A 6,855-nucleotide genomic window follows, 5' to 3' on the forward strand; every position below is an offset into this window, starting at 1 on the left:
GCTCGCTCACAACTTTGGATGCCAGTAGCTCACAAAGTAGAATTATCGCTAACAAGACTCCACAGCTTAGAGGGAGCATTGACGATAACCCGTTTTACGTCACGCACTCTCTGCTTCTTGGAAGATCTTTCTTGTTCTGCTGCTTCTCCCGTCGCGGGCCCTCTCTTTTAACGTTCTTAAAAAGAGGGACGCGCGCAACCCCGCAATTGTGCAGCACGCTTGTTAAATCAGGGGTCGAGGCTGCTCTTCATTGGACACTTCACATCGTTTCATGCTGGTACTTCTAGCCAGAGAGGATGGCGGCTGTACAGAGCAGATCATCCCCCCCCCCTTAATCCATCAGGGAAAACAGCCCTCTGTGGTGTTTCCAGAAGCAGCTGCTGGGAGCTGTCTAGGGTGAGGTTTACACCACCCTGAATCAACCCTTTCCATAGATTAATCCAGCTGCGGTTCCAGTCACATGGAGATGGTTGGAGAGGGCACTTAGAGCCAGTTTGGTGTAGTGGTTAAGTGGACTCTAATCTGGGAGAGCCGAGTTTGATTCCCCACTCCTCCTCCACTTGCACCTGGCTGGATGACCTTGGGCAAGCCATAGTTCTGACAAGAGCTGTTCTTGAAAAAGAGCAGTTTTTGTCAAGAGTTCTCTCAGCCCCACCTACCTCACAGGGTGTCTGTTGTGGGGAGGGGAAGGGAATGGAGTTTGCAAGCCGCTCTGAGACTCCTTTGGGTAGTGAAGGGTGTGGTATAAATCCAATCTCTTCTTCACCAGTTTGGTGTAGTGGTTAAGTGCGCGGACTCTAATCTGGGAGAACCGGGTTTGATTCCCCACTCCTCCACTTGCACCTGGCTGGATGACCTTGGGCAAGCCATAGTTCTGACAAGAGCTGTTCTTGAAAAAAGAGCCGTTTCTGTCAAGAGCTCTCTCAGCCCCACCCGCCTCACAGGGTGTCTGTTGTGGGGAGGGGAAGGGAGAGGAGTTTGTAAGCCGCTCTGAGACACCTTTGGGTAGTGAAGGGCAGGGTATAAATCCAATCTTTTCTTCTTCTTTTTTAACTCCAAAGATACCGCCTTGCAGGAGTCACCTGCTGTGAGCTATAATTATGTCTTTGAGGTATCTGTGCAGACGATGACAAAACCTCAGGAGTTTCACAGCTTGGAGCCCCATTATAAGGGCCGAGGAAGCAAAGCATTTCCCCAGGCTTTGGTCCATAGGGAGCCGCTAGGAGGGGGAATGTGATGGAACCGGATCCTCTTCCTCACAGTAGCAAGCGCTCACAGAGAGTCCATTAGCAAAGCGTTAGCAGCCGGGTGAAAGGGAGCTTGTGTTGTCTTTCGATTTGGCAGCCCGTTAGTCCTGCGAGATTCCCAACAGACCTCTCTTAATGAGGTGGGGTGGGTTGGTCATCCAACATGATGGCTCCTTGCAGGGCCTCTGGGGCAGAAAGTTGGTTTTATTCCAGGCGGGGCCAGCAGGGAACACGTTGCATCGGCTGTCTTGCCGAGGGTTCAGCTCTCTGCCCTGGGAGCCCTGCAAACTGGCAATCCATGTTCCATGCTCCAGTACGGCAGAGAAAGAGGAACCCAGCAATGGCCTCCATCAGAAAGAGCATGCTCAGCTGTTGCCAGAGAGCACCAGATTGATAGAATAAAGTCATAGAGGTGGAAGGGACCTCCAGGGTCATCTAGTCTAACCCCCTGCACAATGCAGGGAATTCACTAATACCTCCCCCCACACACACACACACCCAGTGGCCTCTGTTCCACGCCGAAAAGATGACAAAAAAACCTCTCCAGGATCCCCAGTCAAACTGGCCTGGAGAAAAATTCCTTCCTGACCCCAAAGTGGCGACCGGCATTTCCCTGGGCATGTAAGAAAGGACCACACGAGAATTAAGCACTGACGCAACGCTTCCTGCCCTCCCTTATCGTGATCTACCTAAGTTCACCGAATCAGCATCGCTGTCCGATGGCCATCTAGCCTCTGAAAACCTCCAAAGGAGGAGAGCCCGCCGCCTTCCGAGGAAGCCTGCTCCACCGCGGAAAAAAAAAAAGGAAGTTCTTCCGAATGTTCAACCGAAAACTCTTCAGATTTAATTTCAACCCGTCGGTTCTGGTCCGACCTTCTGGGGCAAGAGGCTGCGATCAACAATGTGGACGGCGGGAGAGCAAAAACTGGCCCTCCTGGGCCCTCCTAAGAAACTGCGGTCACCAGGTGCAGGTTTAACTGATCCTTCTGTAAGTTCTCACCTGTTTTCATGTTACAAAGAGCTGCCAGACGTTTCTAGCAGATGGGGACAGAGATCTCGAAAGCTTATATCCCCAAAATATTGATGGTCTTTAAGGTTCTACTGGACTGGATTCTAGTTCTCCCGCTGCAGATCGACCTGGTTACCCTCTGAAACGGTCGTCATTGCTTCACTGCTGGTACCCATTTGTTTAAAGGAAGGGAAATAAAACAGCCAGTATAGTGGTTTGATTGAAGAGGGGGGGGGGGGGGTTGTGTACAGGTTTTATGGACCGTAAGGGAGCATTTTACTCTGTCAGCTATGTTAAGCTATGGAAAAAGTTAGGGAAAACCTGACATCAGCCTGTGGTGGAATTCAGATTGCCAGCTTTCGATGCTCAGGCATTTGCCCAGCCTCTGATCTTAGATGTAGGTGTAGGCTAAAACCTTCTTCACATAGAAAAAACTAGTGCCGCGGAGGTACTAGCTTCCGGAAACCGCGGGGCAAGGGCATCTGATCACGTTTCCGGTGGTAGTTCCGGCACCCGCCCATGTCCCCTCGCAAAAAGGTGTTTTTTTCCCAAGTCTCCACGGATGCGCACAAGCACCCAACGGAACATTGCGCACATTTCAGTTTTTTTAAAAAACCACAACCCCGTTTGCTGCGCCGCTCCGCTTCTTTGCCGCGTCGTGTGATCGGCAACCCCCCTAACCACGGGAGCTCGACGGGACCTCAACCCGACGCCTGATCGCGCAGTTGCGCGTTAGTTTGCTCCGGGGCAAACAGCCACGCCTCCCCCCCACATTTTCCTGCCCGTGTGGCCGAGGTCCATGTTTATTTTAGTGTGAGCTGCAACTCATGAAAGCTCATATTGAAATAAACGTTGCGAGTCTTGACGGTGCCGCTGGAATTCTGCAGTATTTTGAACACTTTGGTATGGATCTGTCGTGCAGCCGTATTTGGGATATCGTGCGAAGGCTGCCAGTTTGGTATGGTGGTGAGGAGTGCGGACTCTGATCTGGGAGAACGGGGTTTCATTCCCCACACCTCCACATGCAGCTGCTGGTGTGACCCTGGGGTCAGTCACAAATGCTCTCAGAGCTGTTCTCTCAGGAGCAGTCCCCGAAAGAGCTCTCTCAGCCCCACCTACCTCACAGAGAGTGTCTGTTGTGGGAAGGGAAAGGGATTGTAAGCCGCTCTGAGACTCCTTTGGGTAGTGAAGGGCGGGCTATAAATCCAATCTCTTCTTCTCCTCCTCCTCTTCCATCACAAAAGCGATATTGCAGAGCTGGGAAAAGTGCAGAAAAGGACAACCAAAGTGCCAAGAACGGTTTGGAGCATCTTGGCTAAAAGAAAAGGCTAACAGGCTACGGAGGCTTTTCCGTTTGGAGATTGGTCGGTTTCAGAGGGCAAGCTGGCCTGGAATGGTTTTTTGAGGATCAGCCGCAGGCAATCCACTAAGCAGGACCTCGTCCTGGGATCCACCCCAGCAAGTTGCGAAAACCATTCCAGTCTACCCAGCGCTGCTGCTGCTGCTGCTACTTCGCAGCTCCAACCGGTTTCGATGGGGCTTGCACAAGACACGGATTGCACCCGTGCCAATGAACGCATGCCAAGGCTTGCGCGGCCCTGTCTCCTTCTGATCGGCTGGTGCTTCTGAAGTCTCTGCAGGTGGTAAACAAAAGTTCGACACTTTGGCCAATGGGCAAAACTGTTGGGGATTTCAAAGTAAAATGCAGAATTAATAGATGCAGCGGAACACTCGTATTAGCTTTTAGATAAGAAGCATTACCAGTGAGGGAAGGGCCCCTGGGAAAATACTAGAAACAAAACAAAGAAGAAGAAGAGAAGAGATTGGATTTATACCCCGCCCTTCACAAAGGATTAACATCCTCTCTGACCCTTCTAAACTACATCTTGACTCTCCAAAGTCTAAAACATCGAGACAGCCAGTTTGGTGTAGTGGCGAGGAGCACGGACTCTAATCTGGGAGAACCGGGTTTGATCCCCCACTCCTCCACATGCAGCTGCTGGTGTGACTTTGGGTCACTCACAAGTTCTCTCAGAGCTGTTCTCTCAAAGGCAGTCCTCGAGAGAGCTCTCTCAGCCCCACCTACCTCACAGGGTGTCTGTTGTGGGGAGGGGAAGGAAAGGGAGATTGTAAGCTGCTCTGAGATGCCAGGTAGTGAAGGGCGGGGTATAAACCCAATCCAAATATGTACTAGCCCCAGGCAAGAGTTGGAGCAAAGAGCAATATGCTTTCTTAGCCTCCACCCCCGGGACTTCTTCTGATCTATTTATTACCCAACTGGAGAATCCCAAACCTAACAAATTATGCATTTTAACACCTTGCTCTGGTGGCAAAGATATGCATGGTCTACCAGTGGTTCTCTAACGAAATCGCTAGGGGTATCAGCACACATAAACAGACTTGTAAATTCTTCCGTGACTTCAGGGAGAGAACTTGCAAACTCCAACAAAAACGGACCATATTTCTTTTGTTTTTGATATGCAGCCTCCCCACACAGACACACACAAATAACTAAATGTGAGTGTGTTGGTTGTTATAAAAAAACACACCCCATGGAGGATTAACTGTGTTTTGTGATATGTATAGCAATCCAGTAATTGGGAAGAAAAGCTATTTTTTTTAAGCTGCAAAAATAAAATCCCAACTTTTCAAGCTTGGCACCATTCTAAATGCTTTTGAAACTGTTTACTGTTCCTGGCAGCTGCGTTGTTGTTCTTGGTTATTTCTTGGTAAAGGTAAAGGTTTCCCTTGCTCGAAAGCCAGTCGAATCCGACTCTAGGGTTGCGGTGCTCATCTCCGTTTCAAAGCCGAAGAGCCAGCGCTGTCCGAAGACGTTTCTGTGTCGTCAGAGGCCTGCTATAGGTGGCTCCCCAGTGAAGACATTACAAAAATGTAAAAATTATCATGAATTATATTTTTTAAAGCTATTAAAAGCAAACTGGGTGCATAAAACAGGAGATCCGGGAGTTTGTGATTTAAAAAAAAAGCAAATTCTGCTACCTTGTAACACAACTGCAGTGTGTTTGGTGAGTTTGTGCACTACCAGCAATGGAGGTCAGGGTCTATTTGACTAACTCTTCCTGAGAAGTGGAGAAGAGGCAAGTATCCTTTGGGGCCTTGGTTGGGTCACTCAGATGATCTTCTTGTCGATCAGGGAATCACTTGTGGTTTTTATCTCCTGTTTGTAGCTGTGCAGCTGGATGCGTCATTTAAAAATCCAAAACTGGATACATTGCATTGTTTGCTTTTTGCACTACCCAGAAAAGCACCATCAGTTGTGAAGGGATTGCAAGATTAGCTAGGATCGTGGGCAGGAACTGAAAAGCACACAGAGAGACTTAAGTAGTAAGCCTCAACTCAAAAATCTCAAAACAGATTTACCCCTCCCTTTATGCCTTTTAGAGGTGGTGTCAGCAACAGATCTGGGGAGAAAGAGCAGCTGCTAGAAAGCAGTCTAATGATATCAATGAAGGCAAGCAAATTTACTTGGACACATCTGCAGCAAGCTGTTGGCACTCTTTCGCAAACCAAGTGCAAGCTGAACTGGCAGGTGATTCGACGTAAACTTGAATAAGCTTGCACTGTGTGCATGTTAGAGAAGGGACCATTCATCAGCTCAGGAAATTAACATAATTTTGAAGGGTGTGAGGACCAGAGCAGGCTGCCTTCTTTTTTAAGAAAAAAATGTCAGAGGAATTTGACTGAAAGGGAAGTCCTCACCGTTACTCTAAAATCATACTAGGCTTCATTCAGGGGAGGAGTAATGTGACAAAGGAACTTCTGTGGTTTAGAGAGGGCACAGGGCAATTTCATTCATGTTTCTATACTTGGAGGTTAGCAGGCTCTGCATTCACTCAGGAAATGGAACAGGGTGACGGAGGCGGTGCTAACAGACATCTGGTACGACAACCTCTCTCCGACTTCCTGTTGTCTAATCCCTTGACATAACAAGAGGTCACACATGGACCTTCTGGCATTTGTCATGAAGGGGGGAATTGTATGTATGTTCTTTTTTAAATAAATCCAGCCCTGATCTTTGTTTCGCACGTGAGGATCTGTTGCGTAGTTTGATACAACAGTAAAATATTTGGGGGGATTCTAATTAAAAGTGGACACGGACATCCAGATGAGTGGAGTCTTTCATAATGTGAGTTGCTAACGTGAACGGCTTGCTGCCTCCGGTAACAAAAAACTGCATTTAATAAACGTGGGGACAGGCACGAACTTTGTTTATTTGGGAACAGTATTTTGAATTCCAACTTCCTACTCTCCAGAGCCCTCAAGACGGCACGTGACAACAGACAGAAATACATCCGATTTCATAATACGGTTTACACAAGTAACCGGTAACACCTGAAGGATAATGAAGCCCTTTGGCACAAGCATTTAAGAGATGGAGCTGAGGACATTTTCAGAAGTAGGAAATTCCACACGGGTGGGGGGCAACAGCTGAAAAGTCCCTGCTGTGCGAACCGGTTGGTCTTATGTTAATTCGCAGTGCTCTCTTAAGCAGAGTTCCACCCTTCTAAGACCGTTTAAAAGACTAGGATACACGCTGTACCTGCCACAGAATGCCTGCCTGCCGTGCTCAGTGGTGCA

Source organism: Gekko japonicus, unplaced genomic scaffold (genome assembly GCF_001447785.1).
Source record: "Gekko japonicus isolate JY-2015 unplaced genomic scaffold, Gekko_japonicus_V1.1 scaffold3658, whole genome shotgun sequence".
In the NCBI taxonomy this organism is placed as follows: Eukaryota; Metazoa; Chordata; class Lepidosauria; order Squamata; family Gekkonidae; genus Gekko; species Gekko japonicus.